A 19,434-nucleotide genomic window follows, 5' to 3' on the forward strand; every position below is an offset into this window, starting at 1 on the left:
TGCAGCACATTTGAAATATCTCTTAGGTAAAATGTGTTTTGATACGGTATTTCTCCAATAAATTAATCGTTAACATCAGGTCAGTTCATTTTTTTTAAATTTTCGATCAGGTAATGAAAAGATTGTAATTGTGGCCGAAATGAAGGCGAACGTGGACACATAGGGCCCATTTCATGCTTCTAAATAAGATGCGAGTCAGCAGGAGGTTGTATTCACCCTTAGTAGTAGGCAGTGACTGTGGGTATTTATTGATCTCTTGCGCGTCCTGTTGAATTTACCGTCCGCACTTTCAGAGCCGGAAAGGCTGCGATTTAATTATTCTCACTCAGTTCATTGCGTTTATTTCGGGATATGTACGAAGAAAAAAACACATCATTTACGCTATCTTTTCTCTGCTATCCCACATGTGACAAATATGCATAAAGCTTTGTTGTTCTTCGAGTGCACAGCAGTGTGAAATGTGTTACCTTGGGCTAAATTCGATGCGTTCAACTTGCAGAAGCAAAAATGTTGACCACGAGGGACACCGTAGCGGAAGCCTCCGCCTTCATTTTCACTATCTGGTGTTTTTTCAGTGCAAACCCAAAGCGGGGTACACGAGCACTTTTCGCATTAGATCTCTCGGAATGCGTCCTCCGTGGCTGGGAATCGAACCCATAACCTCCTGCTACGCAGCACAACGCTGTATACCCACCGAACGGATTGTGGAAGTAGAGTAAATGTGAAATGGAAGGACCTATTTGCGAATATGAATCTATAGATCACTTTCTGCTAACCTTTTCTTTTTGTGATTCTTTATTGCTCGTTTTTTTTTACTGTCAGTACAGTCTATCTCTCCTTACCCTTTCCATGAAAAATTGGGCCATTGGGATTGATAGGCCCATGCTTACACGTGATGACTCTTTGTCTATTTCGTATTTTTACTACCGATCGGAAGAATCAACTGCATTGTTCCCCCTCCCCCTCCACCCCATTTCCGTGGCAAACACAACCACTTTTTTTTATAAACACACTTGTTTTTTTCAAACGTTTCGACTTCTGTCATCGTACACTACATGTCCACTTGGCAAATTCACGGCTGCGTGTTTCCATCGAGCCTCCGTGGCAATCGTTGCCTCCACGAAGACAAAGTCCCGTTCTTGAAAGGCTGCCTCGAGAGGCATCCGTTCTTCAACGAATGTAGATCTTTTTTTTTTCACGTGAATTGAACGAAGAAGCGGTCACGTGCAATGCTAGCGAAGCAGTAAGCGGAGAAGACGGGCGTGACCACCCATGAACGTTCGCCTCGCTTCTGTTCGGGAACGACAACGTCGACAGAGCAACTTGACGTGGGCTGGTCGGTAAGTCTAGTTAGGCGCACATTGGATTCGCTAAAACATCCGGCATTTCTTTTTCTAAGCCCCGAGTTTATTAAAAAAAGAAAAGCAATCGCAACTGAAGATCAGCCGTCATGTTTCCTTCAGTCTAAATTGTTCGCGAACTGAGAAGCAAGATAACATGTGCACTGAAACTAGCGGCTACGGAGCGGCAATCTTGGAGGCCGCAATACGTGTGTTTGTGTTTTGGAGGAAAACGGTGAGAGGGCGCTATGGCACCACACGTCGTGCCGATGGTGCTGGTTGTACAGGCTACAGCACGCAGGCTTCAACGCACGCGACGTGGCTGATGATGAAAGATTGGACGAGCCTAATTAGGCTCTCCTCTCTCATGCCAGCCTTCCGGAAAGTGACTCGTTTGAGGAATCGAATCGCGTTGGCTGCTTTTGCTTTGAGACGGGTGATGGTTTCGCCGTTTCTTCCGTGCTTTTCGATGACCATGCCTAGGATCCTAATTTTGCCGACCTCGGGGATCACGTTGCCGGATTTTGTTACGATTCTGACTTTTTCGTATTCGCGTTGTCTGGTCTTGTCTCTGCCGTTGTTGGTAGGCGGGAGTATGAGGAGCTCCGATTTGCTCGGCGAACATCTCAGTCCGGTGCCTTCCAGCTGTGGACGATTCCAGCTTAGTCGATTCTTTTTCTATCGCGTCGACGGCGGCTTGCACCGCGCCCTCGATGTGGGCGTCACTGCCACCGGTCACCCACAGCGTGATATCGTCCGCGTATACGATGTGCCTGACGTTTTCGATGTCCGCGAGCTTCTCGGCAACTCCCATCATTACCAGGTTGAACAGCATCGGCGAAATTACCAATCCCTGCGGTGTGCCGGTGCTCCCGAGCTTCTTCTCTTGCGTCTGTAGGTCGCCTGCTCGTAGTTCGGCGGTCCTGTCTGTGAGGAAGTCGTTGATGTAGTTGTAGCATATTTCGCCCATGTGGAGCTTGGAGACTTGGGACAGAATCGCTGAGTGTTTCACCTTATCGAAGGTGCTCTGCAGGTCGAGCCCCAGGATTGCCTTGTTGTAGCGGGCGCTGCCGCCATCTTCGATGACTTGGTATTTGAGCTGCGGCATCGCGTCCTGCGTGCCTAGGCGCTGTCTGAAGCCGATCACCGTGGCCGGCTACAGCCCTTCTCGTTCCTGGTGGTCTTGGCACCTGTTGAGCAGGACGTGCTCCAGCACCTTGCCGACACAGGACGTGAGCGATATGGGCCGGAGGTTGTCCGTGTCCGGCGGCTTCCCTGGCTTGGGGATCAGGACGGTCTTGGCTGTTCTGCCCTGCTTTGGCAGTGCGCCCGCTCTCCAGCACTTAGTGAAGTATTTTGCGAGATTTTCAATCGAGCCGTCGTTGAAGTTCTTGAGCGCCTTGTTCGTGATGAGGTCCGAACCGGCTGTCGACCGGCTGTTGATGTCGTGCAGGGCCGCGCGTACCTCCTCGACGTCGGTGTCACGATCCAGCTTCGCGTTGGGTAGGCCGCCGTACGGCGCGTTTTGTTTAGTGGGTGTATACTCTTTAAAGAAATTGCGAGAATGAGGGCCGTATCGCGATTGGGTTTGGAGATTCGTAAAATTATACTGAGAGCGGGTAGCATTCAAAACAAAAACAACAAATTCCCGGGACACTTAGTTATCCCTACGTGATTGAATGCGAAAGGATCGCGACCACCTTAGACATTATGCCACAACGAAAGGTCGTGGGTTCGAGTTCTGTGCCTTAGTTAACTATAGCTTATTTCACTGTGTCTTAATTAACACCAATAGTCGCGGTTTCGACTCCCAACAAAGGCTGTGGCCTTTATTAAATCTATCTTGATTAACTGGTCTTAATTTCGCCTTGCTTAAGTCCAAAGCTCGTGAGCTCGACTACCGCTGATGGTCACGGGTTCATGTGTCATTATAAACTCCATTTTAATTACTTGTGCCTTAAATAACTTCGCACTAATTAACACTAAGGTCGTGGGTACGACACACACGAAAGGTCGTGGTTCGAGTATCCTAATTAACTCTAGCTTAATTAACGATGTCTTAAATACCTTCGACCTAATTAACTACATAGGTCGTGGGTTCGACACCCACCAAAGATCGAGAGTTCGTAGCCGTAATTAACACCAAAAGTAGGCATTACTATACTTATTTTAAACAAGACAAACGCTTTTGGGAGGATGAAGACAACGGGATAAACAGTGGCCGAACAATAGGCATCTCTGGAGTCAACATTTCGATAAGGGGACAAGGGGCCAAACCAAATTTCAGGGACATTCTTTGCTCAAGGGCAGTTGATTTTTATTCGCGCAAATTGTGCTCTTATTTCTGTGGTTCTACGTTGTTCAGCACGTATCTTTATTACTCACATCCATTATTTTATCTAAAAACTAGTAGGCACGGCTGCTTACAGAAGCAAATGTCTCCGGACAATAATGCGTTTAAAGAACAATGTCTGCATTCGTGCATATTTTATAATTGAACAACACCGGGTGCGCCTGCAGCTAGTTCCTTGTGTTGCGAGCCGCGATGGAAAGCATAACACTTCCTTTTGAGTAATTTGCAGTGCTGCACACGATTCCGCAGCATCAAGGAGTTGGCCGTTAGGATTCGTGCTGTTTGCCTGCCGATCGTGCCACCGCTTCCCAGTTACACGCGACCAAGTTATCCGATGCTTGCCTTCTATAAGGCTTCCACTAGCCTGGAACCGGTCGCCACGTTGGTTGCTAAATTTATATGCATCTACAGCACGAGGACAAAGACCTCTCAGACGTCACGCGAACGAATCACGCCCCGATATTTATGGGTCTGCCCTCCAGAGCGTCATTGCCCCTCGCTTTGCGTGATCGCTACACGCGTTCTGTTCCAACGCGTCTGGTTCTTTCTTTTCGCAATCAGTGCGGTTCGTTTGAGAGATCAACGGACTTTAGGGCCTAATTTGCGACGCGAGGATTTGCACGCGTTAGCTAGGGCTTTCTGTAAGCATGTGGCGGAATTCAATAATACGGTGCTGCTCGCTGCCATCGGCTGGCACTTGTACTATGAATCGCTCGCACGAACTAATTTTGGGAGTCTGCATGGAGCCTGATGCTCGTTACATTTTACACGAGGTGGAACTGCCTGCGGCAGCCGTAGTTATGTAGGTAGCCGTTCTAGTCTAATGAAGTTCGGTACGAAGTGCACCGCTCCGAGAGTTCACAAAGCAAGGGCTATATGCAAGCGTTGGTTTTGACGACGTGGATTCCTTTCCTACGCGTCAACTAACACACTGACTTGTTCCTTGAAGCTATGCTCCCTCTTCGCCAGTACATTTAGTTAGTAATAAACACATTTTTACATGAAACGTACCTAATTCGGTCTCTTGCCAAGACCGCATGTAACGAAGCCATAATTGTTTTTTGTGCCCTATTTTTTTAGGTAACACAATTGCGCCAATACTAAGCTGCAGAGCTGTTACTGGGCTCTTTCAGAAATAAACGAACTGAAATGAAGTGTTATAGCATTATCGCTTATATCTTTACAACCACGTACTACCCACGTGCACTACTTCGGCATTATTGCCTAGAGAAGAGAAGGGATTACTCGGTCATGCATGTGTCGCGTGCGCAGATGGCGTCTTTTGTCGCGCAGCGCATGACACAACAGGAGATGAATGCAGCCTCGGGCGCGGCGCTTAGAGAGACGTGGCTCGTCAGTGCGATTGTCCACCTGAGCAGGAATGGTCGCGTGTGAGAGATCTCACTACGTCGTAGTAAATATAATTTATGAAATACATACTGGTTATCATAAGGACTTATAAGGCCTGCAAGTGTACAATTCGTGGCGGAAATTTCGCGCTTGCTCGACTATGGCTCCCTTGGCACTTTCGGTCCGGAATTGGCGTGAAGAGACTCGGGCCACGAGCGAGACAGAAGGATATTGAACCCCTTTGACCCCAGTGGCATACGTCCATCCCGGTATGCGAGGAGCGCAAGCGCAGGAGGTTGAGAAAAGCGCAGGAACCCCAACCATCTATGAGTACGGAGGGCTCGAGTGGCGGAGGGCTGTCTCAGGCGCCACCAGTACGACGATTATTTCTTGACCTTCTCCACTGCACCTTCTGCAAAACAAACGGGTCCACTGCGAATACGGAGCTAGCACGATTGCAAACTTAGATCGTAAGTCGCCTCGTAGCTGTATTAAGTTTGGCGTGTAAGGTTCCTAATGCGTGAATAAACGAGTCCATTTCGTTCCGTCTTATGTTTGTGTGCCCTAGTGCTCACACACCGCCTACAGCATACACAAGACGTTTCACATAGCCCACTGTGGCTGTGTCCCTGACACAGCCTAACCTTATATTTTTTTTAGATATCCCGCTACGTTGTAGGATTAAATATTTTCTTATAGCCAACGGGCACATTGAAGCGGTCTCGATAGTTTGTGTGACCTCTTGACCCGGTATAGGTGTCACTAGTGACTCGCCTCTCTCGGATGGAACGGGAATAGAAGGGCGCTCGTAAATGGCCGCAGATCGAGGTTAACGCTGTTGCGGTGCCCATTTGTGAAAGGAAAGAGAAACAAAAGTAACAGATTGAGTTATGCGGTGCGGTAATTGGCCCCGCAATTGTGTTCGCCACTTGAAACGGGGAAGTCCGACTTGTAACTGTTCTCGTTTCTAGCACCGACAAATGGCCGCAACTTGTAGCGAAGCGTTCAAGCAGGCAATTTGGGGTGAATCTGTTTGACCCCGCGCAGCGTTTCGAGCAGCGACATAACTGGCACACGCGTTTCTCTGCCGCGGCACGCAGTTGCGAAAAACGGCGCCCGCTTGTAGATCTTCCAGTGCTTTGCGAAGTGCGGCAATCCGTTTAACGCGAACGGCCCGGACCGTGAATTCACCGCAAGCGGGTGGGGTGTGGCCGTGTGTGTCGTTGCGTAGGTATCTTTGCTTTGTGTTTGGGTTGTATCGACTACAAGAAAATGCAGCGTGTTCAGTGGAAATGTCTAACATGTCATTCTACGCTGACCTCCTGGTCGAGTTTCCTGCGCGTTCCGCTTCCTCGTTTCCGATTCCCTTGCGGAGACGCGCATGAAATGAAAGTATTTAGTAAAGCAATGAAGGGGGCTAGTTGGTGAACGTTCATGGTTATATTGCGATCAGTTTTACAAACACGATATTAAGGAAGGACAGGACGCGGACGGACGTTGCGATGCGTCCGTCCACGTCCTGTCTTTCCTTAATATCGTGTTTGTAAAACTGAGCGCAATATAACCATGAAATGAAAGTATAGTTTCGGGGCACTCTTGTAAGGCGATGTCATGGCGTGCTTCAACCAGATGATTTTCGGCACTATGCGTGGAAGTTGCGTGAATCACGTAGCACAATGTAGCAGTACCGTTGATCCCGTTTGACATATTTTTCACTATACTTCCTTTTAGAGTTACTTCGTTTTTCAACCACATTGCATGTCGCGCCGCATCGATCATCAGCATAAAGTCGGAATAGTAGGAAGTAGCATTAAACCTTGCAGTCAGTCTTTTTTTCCAGGAAGATCGCAGGAATGGAACCGCCTTCAAGGAGACATTGCAGCCATTGTAGATAACAAGCTAATGTAAGGCATTACTATTGACTTTATGCGTAGCATTTTATTGCTATGCTTTCCAGTTTACCAATCCACTCTGCAGTGCCTTTGGGCGTTAAGGCTAACCTAAATAAACAAAAAAACAACAACAACAGTGCTTTATTCTGATGTCAACACTGCAAGCTGTTTGGCTTAGTAGCGGTACAGTGATCCACCACACTTCCGCAGGTATTGCACACCCCCTCTGTTTGCAGTGGCATATCAAAATGCCTTTGAGATCTTAGAGAATTTAACGTCTTGGATTCAAACAATATGAATTACTATGCATTCGCTCAAACAAACAAGTTGGCAATTTCTTCCAGTGCCGTCGACTTGCAAATGAACAAAGTGAATGCATATTTACACTTTTGTGTTATTCTCTGGTAATTGCGACAACATTTTGGAAAAAGAAAATTCTAGGTGGCTCTTCTGACATCATCAACGATCACTGAGAGCCAATTGGCAATCAAAAATTGAAAAAAAAAGAAAACAACAAAATGAAAGGAAATTAGAAAATAGCGCGCTGGTAAACTTCTGCTTTATTACGATGTCTCGTACAGCGGAAATAAGCCTGCTGCAAAATTATACCCAACTTTGTGAAAACCAGCAATTTTTGGCAACCAGGACTGAGGACATGAGGCTGAATTCGCTAAGCTTTTTGTTATTTAGCTGTTTGCGGCATTGGCTGGGCGCCTTCAATAATAATGCGTTTAACATGATTACTTGCTTTAATTATATCTTATAATGAATTCAGCGTAACAGTTTTCTTGGGGAGAGGGAATACAGGCCATGATTGTTTAGATGAATAGATTCGAAGCGCGAAAGGAAGTTGGGACGATTAGTAAAGACATGGGCAGGCTCTAACTTTCAGCTAAACTTTATTGAACGATAAGACATGATTACATACACAGTGACAGCAACCAAAATATAAAAAAAATCATATCTTGCAAAACTGGGCCAACGTTCACAGTTCTTACACTAGAATTTCCCGCGTACATGCGACTAATCATGGTACTTGACATTTAATTAGCCATGGTGGTCGGCCAATGGCAAAAAACGCTCCCGACCGAGAAGCCTGTGAATTCTGCTTCTGAGTCTTACTGCAAGGCATGTGAAGGATTGAGACCCGGCAGGCTAATTCCACTGAAGTAGGCGTGCTGACGCCTCGTGTAAAGTACAGATCATGCCCGCTATGTATTGTTTCTGACTCTATAATTTTTCTAGTGCACTGGCATTGAGACGCTTGGACTATGATAGATTTCTTTTTGCATTCACAAATGTGGCTCTGGGCTGCCAAGTGTCCATCCATGCTTGAGTGAACATTATTTGCACGCTCGCACAGCCGATTTTTAACAATACAAGATACGCCGCATGATAACGCTTTGGTAGACAACTCCTATCGCACATGGAACACACTTCAATTTGCGCGTTGCATCCTTTAGTTGACTTGACTTAAGAGGAGATCGTGGACGATTTTTGTGAATCAAAAACTATACAGCATTCCCATTCGCTTCTACGCTTCTCTGTGCACGTTTTGCTAGCCACATTTCACACTTTAATTCTACGCAATACGAAATAACAACTAGTTCTTTTGCAAGCATTGATGTGATTGCGAGATGTGCCCGCCTTGCCTCAGTCATGAACTGCAATTGCATATGAAACGCTGCGTAAGCGTGGCGAGTGCGCGTAGAACGATGTCTGAGCACGGCCCCTAATCTTTGTTTCTAATTCACATGCATAACCTGCATACAATACATGGCATGTATGGCGTGTATATGCGACATGGATATGCCCTCTCTACACTCCATGCACCATACACATCTGTGTTATACGTATCATGGTCCCTTATTCACGTATCGACGTGTCATTTTGCATATGGTTATACACGCACGCACGCGACGTTACTCGCTGCATCTCAACAAGCGCCTCATATTTCAGTCACCGTCGTCATTTCTGTCCGAGGAGGAAGTTCACGGTGGGCTGATGCCGAAGGACTAAGCGTCCGGCTCTGATTCTCCGACCAGACAGGCGAGCTTTCGCAAACGCGCAGGAATGGTACGACTGACGGCCCGAATAGTACTTACGTGCGCCGGCGCGTCTCTTCACGCACTTATGTCTTTCGCAATGCTAGAAACGGAATTGATGAGACGGACGAGACGGTGGGTATTAGGGTGGGGGTTGCGCCGGGACGGCCGCGCCGCAATTTGGGTTGCGATTTCGGTCTGCCAGCGAGCTTTAAGTGTATCGCTCTCCTCCGGCCCGGCTGTCATGGCTTCCGAGCTCTGACGCCGCGCGTGTACGCGAGAGACGATGAATTGCATCGACCTTTCTCGCGTGACCCCTTCCCTGCAAGCCCTCTCCCTCGGTCGCTTGTTTCCCCGGGGTCAACTGGTTTGACTTCGGGCTATTAGAGAGCGCGGCCCGCGGATGGCGATCTCGCGTGCATTTTGCCTCAGTTCCGGGTCTTATTGCGGCGCACGGGCTATTGTGATCATCCGCATGATGAACAGCAGCCGCGCATATTTTGCATAATGTGTAACTAGGACGCCAGATATATATATATATATATATATATATATATATATATATATATATATATATATATATATATATATATATATATATATATATATATATATACAGTTGCTGACTTGTGAATAAATAATCGCATGCGTCGAAACACTGAAACGCTAAGCACCCTTCAAGTAATTGACGAAGCAGTGTGTTAGAATAGTGGACTCTCTGAACACTACAGCATTCGTTATTCTGGAGCATCCGGAAGAGTGCACAAAGCTATGCTGCAGCGAGGTGCAACCAAAGTAAACGAAATCATATATTTAGATCGAGCCCTGATGCATGAAGTGCACAGTATCCAACGAAATCTGCAAAATTGAATGGCCCTCATGAATAAAAGATACCTAGAGATGCTACGGAACCTTGTATAATGCAACGCTGCTCAGATGCTCCCAAATGCGTTTCACGATGGACCGAATGCTGATGATGGAGGACCAGGTTGGCAAGGTGAAATCCTGATAAAGAAAGGCGCAGGTTCGCCCGAAAGGCGAAGCATTTATGTGATAGCAAATTAGTAGACAGTCATACGAAATAAGGCTAGTGAATTGATCAGCCGTACGGACTTGTAAGCATTCACTTGCTAACTAAATTAACAAGCATGGTTAACAAACATCAATGGTTAAATTAACAAACATCACACTCGATGGCCGCGTACACTCGCTGTCAAAATGGTGGCTTGAGGAAACGCGGCAGCAGCAGCGAGCGAAGTGATGTTCGTGCTATGTATCGCTTGAGCGCAAAGTAAGCGTCGAGAACACACATCACGCATAAAGCTACGAGCCGCCGACGCACCTAGCCTGCCCGCAACGCAGATCGCCCTCAATATATGGCCGCGTGACCACGCTCAACCCCCACATGCGCAGTTGCAGCCAGAGCAGAGAGCCGCACTCCTCCCTCCCCTCCCCCTGGTGCCTCGCAATGTTCGGTTCCTCGCGCGCCACCGCGCTTCCTGTCCGCGTCAGTTCCTTTCGCAGCCGCGATACTGAGCTGCGATCTTCCCTCGCACACTTACACTCGCGCGTACTGAATAGGGCGCGTGGCGACGCCAGAAATGCGCTTGAAGTGTCCATATAATTGCTATCGTAATAAAAATTCGACAGAAAACTTAAAGGACAAAAGTTCTCTCGTGACGACTGACAAATACAAACAAAATTTATTGCTGTCCTCATAAGTTATGTTGCATAAAACACAGCAAGAGTGTGCATTCACTTGTAACATCATTAAAACTGCATCTCGCTAGGCTTCCAAAAGGTCAAGTTGCTTCTTTCGGCTTAGGCGTTTCTTCGCAATATTTTACTGTGATGTAGCACAACGTTAAATTTGTCTAGTCACTCTCAATCTTTTTCAGTTTTCTTTGTGTCTTTCCTTCCAACACCTATAAGTACATACGCTATATTTCAGTAGAACGAATAAAACTCCTTTGTTAGCTGTTGCGCATTGTTTTCGTGTGTTCATTAGAAAGTTTTAATGAGTTAGCATTCTTACAGTCGGTTACTTCACGCACTTTCCGGGGGCTAAGTATGCATGTTTGCGTCTATCTTACCATTTTTCCGCCAACTTGGGTCACTGTGCTGTTCTCGGTCGAATGGTTAGATCAACGGGCTTCTGTGCTTAGGGACCGGGTTCAAAACCAGCCGTCTGTCAAACATGAGTCACTGACTATGTGGCAACGTGTACGTACGTGCCGCTCTTCAAGGGACCTCTTTGACGCCGACATGGGTCACTGCAATTGCGGGAGTGTGTAGGTACCGTTGATAAATGAAACTCATTGACGCCGACTTGGAGCGCCGGGTATGTGCCAGTCGGTCTGGCCTGGTCCTCAATCAACCTTTTTGATGCTAACTTGGGTCACTGTGTACATGTCACTTGGTGTGCCGTGCCACTTTTGCATGAAACTTTGACGCCAGCTTGGGTCACTGGGAATGTGCCGCTCTACAATGACGAAAAACGCCCTTGAAATTTCTCCGATGCTGGTCAGAATGGAACCCACGTCACAAGGAGCCGTAAAATACAGCAACGAAACGTTTAAGCTGGCTGTACCGTGAATGCACTGGGTATTTGCCGCTGCTCAATGGACCTCTCGCCAACTTGGGTGGCTGTGTATGTGTCACCAGGTGCGCGGCAAGCAAGAGAACAATACTCAGCGTTCACACGCACCGGTGCGCCTCGCATCTCGTCTCATAGGTTGTGCGCGCACTTCTCGACAGCGTCACCAGATGGTGCAGCGTGTCTAGGAAAGGAGCGCGAGAGAGTAGCCCGACTGCCGCATGACGCGTTTCTCCGCGATCGCTTTGCGGGGGCACCTCTCAACGGCGCCGAGTGTTCATAGGGAAACGCGAAAGAGAACTCCCGCTGCAGCACACGCCTCATAAGTAACTCGTTTCGACGGCGTAATACGTTGTGTAGCTCACCCTTCAGTCTGGCATCCTTGACGCACCGTCCCACTTTGTTCAGCTTACTTCTTACAACGCACTTCGTTCTTTTGTAGCCGACTTCAAATTTCTTCTGTTGCTTTCTCAAGATATGTGCAGCTCAACGCTCCTCGTTCAATGCAGGCTCTTGTCCCATCTTCTTTCTTCGCTTCTCCGTACCCAACTTCTTGCATGGACGGTTGTCGGTTTTAAATGCGATTAGCAGTTGTTAGAACTTCACTCAATTTAAGGGGACTATATTTGTGCCAATCTCTCAACAAATATCTCTATCTGGCGGCCTTTCTCACTCTTTTACCACCAACTTGAGTCACTGAGAAGTCATGGTCTACTTGGTAGAGCATAGGGATGCTGAGCGCTTAGGGAACCCGGTTTGAAACAAACCATCAGACCAACTTAGGCCCTTAGATATTCCCACGAGGTATATGTCGCTCTTCATGTAACCTCTTCGACGCCAACTTGGGTCACTATATATAGCCGCTCTTCAATGAACCCCACAGACGCCAACTTCGGACGCTGGGTGCGTGCATTTCTTCAATAGATCTATTTGGAGCCAACTTGGGATATTGGGCACGCAATCCTACTGGTTGTGTGCCACTCTTCAACGACAGAGTAATTGGTGGAAGCGTGTGCGCTGCTGACAAAACCAAGACCCGCGTCACACATATACAGACAACCTTGCCTGAATATGCATTAACACACACTGCACGCGCGAACTTTGCGGTGGCTTCACTAGATGGCGCTGCGTGTCTAGGGGGAAGTGGAAGAAGACAGCATGGCTGCACGCACACCGCATACATGGCGCGTCCCTGTGGTGTGTCGTTTATTGTTTAAATACTAATGACAATAACACCTGCCATCGCCTTTAGGTGAGCTCTGCAGGAATTTTCCTGTAGCATCATCTGCGTTCACGGTTTCCCCATTAGTCTGGTAACGGGGCCGTCTTTCTCGAAAGTGCCTAACCCAAAAGTTCCCAGAGATAAATCTGGGGCCATTTTACTGGGAACTTTTGTCTCTCTTCCTCCTCAAAATGTGACTTTGTCTGAGTGCTACGGAGGACGATGCGCTTTGCTACGTATCGGGTCTCACTAATTTCTGTCAGTTTTGAAGACTCAAATGACCTCGAACTACGCGAAACTTAAGGTCAGGCCAGACTTACGCTTGCGAGCGCGTGCTCACTCCTGGCCACTCCTGGCTAGACGTCTTGGCAGACTCCGCTTGATGATGAGCTATGGCGCAATATGCGCCGTTGAAGATGGCTATCATCCATCGGCTCAACGTATGCAGGACAAAGCTTTTCCGCATCAAATAGCACGGCTGCAGGGCCACAGTAAAGCGCATACGCGCGAAGGCGCACTTCAGCCTCATTACGCAGACAAAAGTCAGCCACTACAGTTGCATGTAGCTGCGTCTGCAGCGTATCGTAGATACCGCAGTCGCCGCGGGGTGCCGCGACGAGCGCGCTGCGGCTCGCTGAGGAGAACAGTGTGCTCTGGTTGGTAACTGTGGGTGACGTGATCCAAGGCCGCGGTGCCGAAATTGACGAACAGGCCGTCTGCTTCCTGAGTTGCGCCATTAGATGTGTTCTGCGGTCACACCCCGTCAATGTTTGTCGCCAACACGGTCGAAGCTTGTTAGGTCAGGAGGAATCCTCTCAGGCGAGTCCGCAGTGCGGCATCCATCGTTTAGCCGATGTGCCCGCTGACGACGTACTCGCGCGAGCGAACACGAAGATGGAGCTCGTTCGACCGTCAGAAAATGTGTAATTGTCGTAGAGATAAGTGTGAACGGAAATGTTCCTCTCGTGTCACTCGGTGCAAGAATAGCCGCGCGTAGCTGCAAGTACACTCTAGCACAGCACAAGGATGAGAAACACTGAACTCAACTGTAAGCTGAGCGATAGCCTCTGAGTATGGCGCGTCGCAGGGGCCAAAGTCTGAAGCAGTGGCGATTATGTAAAGATCCAAAAACAAATTTGAATTACTTCGCGTCATGGTGACATTGTGGGCAACACCCCGCTCCATCGTAGCCGTCGCAGTGCAAGACATTATAGGACTGGGAGCACCGAGAAGGGGATCACAAGCGATATTTGATGACCATTGACTCCGCTTCTTCTGAAAGCACTGAAGCACTTCTTGCGGCAAAGGATCTATGAAACTGTTTGTTTGAACTTCATTTGCATATTCGATATCGATACAAAGTGTTTCAGAACACCTTTGAACTTCGGTAAAATATTACCATAGCTGGCGATACAGAGTCTGTAATGGTGAAGCGGCATATTTTTGTCGTCATTCTTGGTTCGTGTCACTGGAACTGAGGGGAGTGGGGGAGGGGGCAAGTAACATAAGGTTTGCCACTTCGCGTTGCGGGTCTCACTATTTTGCCATCGTCACTATTGCCGGTGCCAGGGTCGTCGGCGACGGCCCCGCCATCGGCATAAGTTCAATATAACCGGCAAATGTTAAGGGGGATCGCGTTTAAGCTTTAGGAAAATTTTAAAAATGGCCGGCGACCTTGCAAGAAGTATGCACTTGAAATGAATGTCCAGGATTGACACCAGCTTCGAGATATTATTTTCCAAATTGTGGAACAAAATGCATGGGCGTTTCAGGTATCTTTGTGCTTCAATGCATAAAAACGCGTTTTGTTAAAGTTGAACAACAGTGAATTTTTACGGCGAGTTTCATGGCGCATATCTCCAAACTAGTGTCATTGTGGAAACTCGTTCCAAATGCATACACCTTCCAAACTGACCGCCTACAATTCGTAATTTGCAATATGGGCCGTAAGTTAACTAATTCAGAAGATGATTAGTGCATTTTTGTTAGTTAGTTGAATAGGTGTTTTGATTTGCTGCTGCAAAATGTCGTTGCTTAAACCTATTGCTCGTGCAGGAACAAATACCAGAAATTAGCCGAGCCATAGAGGTAAAGAGAGAAGAAATGGAAGGGAGGAGGAATTAAAACTGTCTACTTGCATTATGCCTTGTTGAAAGCAAACACACAATTGTCCGCATAAAAGCATCGATGTTTTCGCGTACTACAGGTTACTGTTTGTGGCACATATAAGAAATATAATTTTACTATTGTACTTTTCATTTATTTTCTCTCTTCCTATTGTTTCCTCTGTTCTTAGCGCACAAGACTGTGTCATTCGGGCCAGAGCACTACCCAGTCCCGCTCAAAAGCATAATTGCTTTGGCGGCCTGAAAAAATATTTCATTGTACGTTTTATGTTTTAATAAAGAAAGAAAGAGAGAAAGAAAGGAAAGATTTACCGTGCGAGTATTGCGAACCTCTGAATCAGCTAGCTCAAGGACTAGAATCATGTTATCAGCAACAGGCTATTTTCTTAAATTTCTTAAAACGAAAAAATGACCGCCCTGTCTATTGTAGAATAAAACAGGGGGGGGGGATTTTCAGTAAGAACGGGCCATCACTCACTGCTGTGTGGTTCCTAAAGCAGCATCTACCTAATCGCTCCTCCCCTTTCACTTTCGTTCGCGGTACACTTTACCGGGGCTACAGGGGTTGTGGTGCCCATTTCCATGCGAACGAAGCAGGCACCCGTGAGCACACACCATTTCGTACGCTTATAAGACCAGTGTTGACAGACAGAACCTTGCCGTATGGTGATAGTGCCTGGACGAGGACTTCGTTCGCAACGATGGAGGGCAAGAAGAGGCAGGTTACGTTGGCGACCTGCGGGCCGACGGGAACGACAGGAGAACGCTCGCCACCGATGACAACAGCCAACATCAACGATTAGAGTAATGGAAGTCAGGCTCTCGACAATGACTTAAAAGTTGAGGCGTCCCATGTGCTGAACGCGGTACACCTCTACCACACCAACTATTCAGGCCGTCGCGTCGACGACGGTCTCGGGACCATTCCCCATAGGGACAACAACATTGAAGACTTGGGACTTAGAAGGAATCCACGAGGCTGCAGGCGCCGTGGCTTGAGAGGTGGACGTCCCTACCATGAAACACGCAGGGAGCTTTGGTTTGGTTCGGTTTGGTGCCTGTAGTTATAGCACAACCCACTACGGTGGGGGGGGGGGGGGGATTGGCCATGAATCGGGCGGCAGTGGGTCGAAAAAGAATAAATACCAAAATAGGATTTTTTTTACTGAAAATGAGATATTAAATGAATTCTAATCGTTAATAATAGTTTTCATGCTATAGTTTCTTAAGATTAGAAGTTAATATTTTTGGTTTCCTGTTGTGGAAAATAAAGCAGTAAAATTAGCACGGAAGTCTCGTTGTTTCCATTACAAAATTATATATGGCATCACATACGTTCCTATTACAGTGTCCTAGTGCCGACGCCCCCAGAGACAGAATGATGGGTAGCGTAATGGCTAATCCAAGTTGGCGGAAGGGACCTTCTAGAAGTCGTTTTCTATGCACATTGAACCTACGACACTTTATAAAGAAATGATCCATAGTTTCGGGTTCATTGCAGTAAAAACATTTAGGAGAAGGTGACAAACCAGACCTATGGGAATAGAAATTAAGCCGTGGTATTCGGCAACACATACGTGTAAATGAAACTTCAAATTTTCTTGTTGCACACCATCCGCTGTGCCAAGGAAATCTAAGGTGCTGAAAATCCGCGTTATCTAATACACATTATTTGGCATGTTCCTCTTGAATGGAAAATTTTTTAAGTCTTGCAGAAGTGACGTATGCCGAAAGTTTTAGGATCCTCAGTACCGGGCCTTTAAGAGATGCCGCTGCTAGTGCAGCGGCATCTCTTAAATTCAGAGAGAAATAACTATTTGAGATTTTTGAATAGTAAATCCTGGAATCGAATACGATCTGAATAGAAAATACCATTCGATAAGACATATGTTTCCACTTCACTTCACCTGCAGGAAGGACATCGCCAGACCAGCCTTGGAGTTTACATTGAAGTTACCAGTCTCCCCAATTAAGTATGAATATATAGATAATATCCTGCTTCTAAGACTCTTGTTTATATTAGCGTACATTTATTGCAGTTTTGCGTACTCTCGGAAAGTCCATTGGTCCACCTGAGGCTCGTTTCATCTTGGGTGTACTAGAATTCTAGTAGACTCTGTAGTTACATTCGCGATAAAGCCTCCATCCACAGGCCGTCGCTCGAAGCTGTCGTGAGCATGCCCGGACTGGGCCTCTTCTCTGGATGATGTGGGCGGCACTCAATTAACACAGCTGTATGCGTGAAGTTGCACGCAGAGAGTCGTTGTTCGAATCCTTGCACTGCGGGGCTCCATCGGCGCTCTCCGAAGAACCGAAGAAGTCGGGTGGCATTGTGAATATGAGCCCTCTGGAGCCACCGGAGATATAGAGCCCCTCCACAACACGAACCCGGAATACTCCAGCGGCCAGGCCGTTGCCGTCGCCAAGCCCGGAGGTCCGTTCACCCCAATTAACCACACTTGGATTCGCCGGGCTCTTTCTTGCAGAGTGGTGAGATTCACGTCGGTTTATTCGAAATTCAGAACCTTCGCACACTCCTGTTTTGTTCCTGTCGCTGTTAGGCCTTGCCTGCTTTGAGGCGTGCCCGTGTCGAACAGCTTGTAGCAGTACTAGCGATACAAAATTGGAAATTGAATCCGTACTATATGTTTACGGTTAACAACCTCCTTCGAAAAAGTGATCAATGTGCAAATACCTGCAAAGGGGGAATAAACTCTAGGTTTTCCGGTAGATGTAGCAGATTTGACGGTGCCACCAAGCAGAAATGTATGGTAGGCCCGTGTTTGTTCATTTTTTCTATTAGTGGATTTAAAGTATTGGATGATTTATTCATTATATACATGTCGTGAATATGTCTATATACGCTTTCATTGAGCCAGAAGTTTAGTCATCCGTTTCCCGTCTTCGCTCTACGCCGTTAATAAAGCTGGGTGATATTAATGCAGTATTGCTTTCTTCGATTATTGTCACTGCTCTTTAGTATTCCATGAACACGACGCAGGCTTCAAACAGCACGACACCCACAAAATTTTCTTACGCAGCTTCATGTTGCAGACAGGTGGCTGCTGTGACAAAGTTCCGTGTTACTTTTAGAAAATGGTTTATATAGAAGGCAGCCATTCACTAGCCTACAATTACAGTTGGCACCAGCCGACAAGAGTCATGGGCGTACAAAAGGATAACGAAGGCATTAAAAATAGTTCTGCACAAACTTTATATAACAAAAACTGGGCATTCGCGCAACAAACGCGCGCTAGTGTGTAGACGACGCACTTAGTCATCACAGAAAAAATTGAAGGACGCTTAAGCTTCGCCTTCAAGAGTGGAACGCGATAGCGTTATCGCACCCCGTTCGCACCGCCCACTCATTCACTCGGCATGCTCTTGAGTCACACAAAGACAGAGTTTTCATATACTACACTTCTGTAGGTGCAGCGGTGGCGTAGAGGTAGAACACCCGCCTCGCGTGCAAGAGGTCCGTGGTTCGAATCCCGGTGCCGGCAATTTTCCACCGGATTAAAAAAAAAACAATCCGCGTGTTGATAAAATTGCACAAACAGGCCTGGAGTGTGGCCTGATCCCGGTGACCAGAACCGGTAACGCACTCCCTCACCAGAGCAGGATTGGCCACCCTGGTGCAGTACTTGGCCACAACCTCCTATGAACACAACAATCAAACCCCGGCCCTCAGTCCCCAGCAGCTGCGAAGCAACTGACCACGGCGGCGGTCAGACATGCGACGCAGCAGAGGGTGCTAAGAATCACTGGCTCCGGACAGGCCGCCATTGGATTATGAACCTGGCAACGTTTAACGCTAGAACGTTATCTAGTGAGGCGAGTCTAGCAGTGCTATTGCAGGAATTAGAGGGCAGTAAATGGGATATAATAGGGCTCAGTGAAGTTAGGAGGCGAAAAGAAGCATATACAGTGCTAAATAGCGGGCACGTCCTGTGCTACCGGGGCTTAGCGGATAGAGGAGAACTAGGAGTCGGATTCCTGGTTAATAAGAATATAGCTGGTAACATACAGGAATTCTATAGCATTAACGAAAGGGTGGCAGGTCTTGTTGTGAAACTTAATAAAAGGTACAAAATGAAGATTGTACAGGTCTACGCCCCTACATCCAGTCATGATGACCAGGAAGTCGAAAGCTTCTATGAAGACGTGGAATCGGCGGTGGGTAGAGTGAAAACTAAATACACTATAGTAATGGGCGACTTTAATGCCAAGGTAGGCAAGAAGCAGGCTGGAGACAAGGCAGTGGGGGAATATGGCATAGGCACTAGGAATAGCAGGGGAGAGTTATTAGTAGAGTTTGCGGAACAGAATAATATGAGGATAATGAATACCTTCTTCCGCAAGCGGGATAGCCGAAAGTGGACGTGGAGGAGCCCGAACGGCGAGACTAGAAATGAAATAGACCTCATACTCTGCGCTAACCCTGGCATCATACAAGATGTGGACGTGCTCGGCAAGGTGCGCTGCAGTGACCACAGGATGGTAAGAACTC

Source organism: Dermacentor variabilis, chromosome 7 (genome assembly GCF_050947875.1).
Source record: "Dermacentor variabilis isolate Ectoservices chromosome 7, ASM5094787v1, whole genome shotgun sequence".
NCBI classification, from domain to species: domain Eukaryota; kingdom Metazoa; phylum Arthropoda; class Arachnida; order Ixodida; family Ixodidae; genus Dermacentor; species Dermacentor variabilis.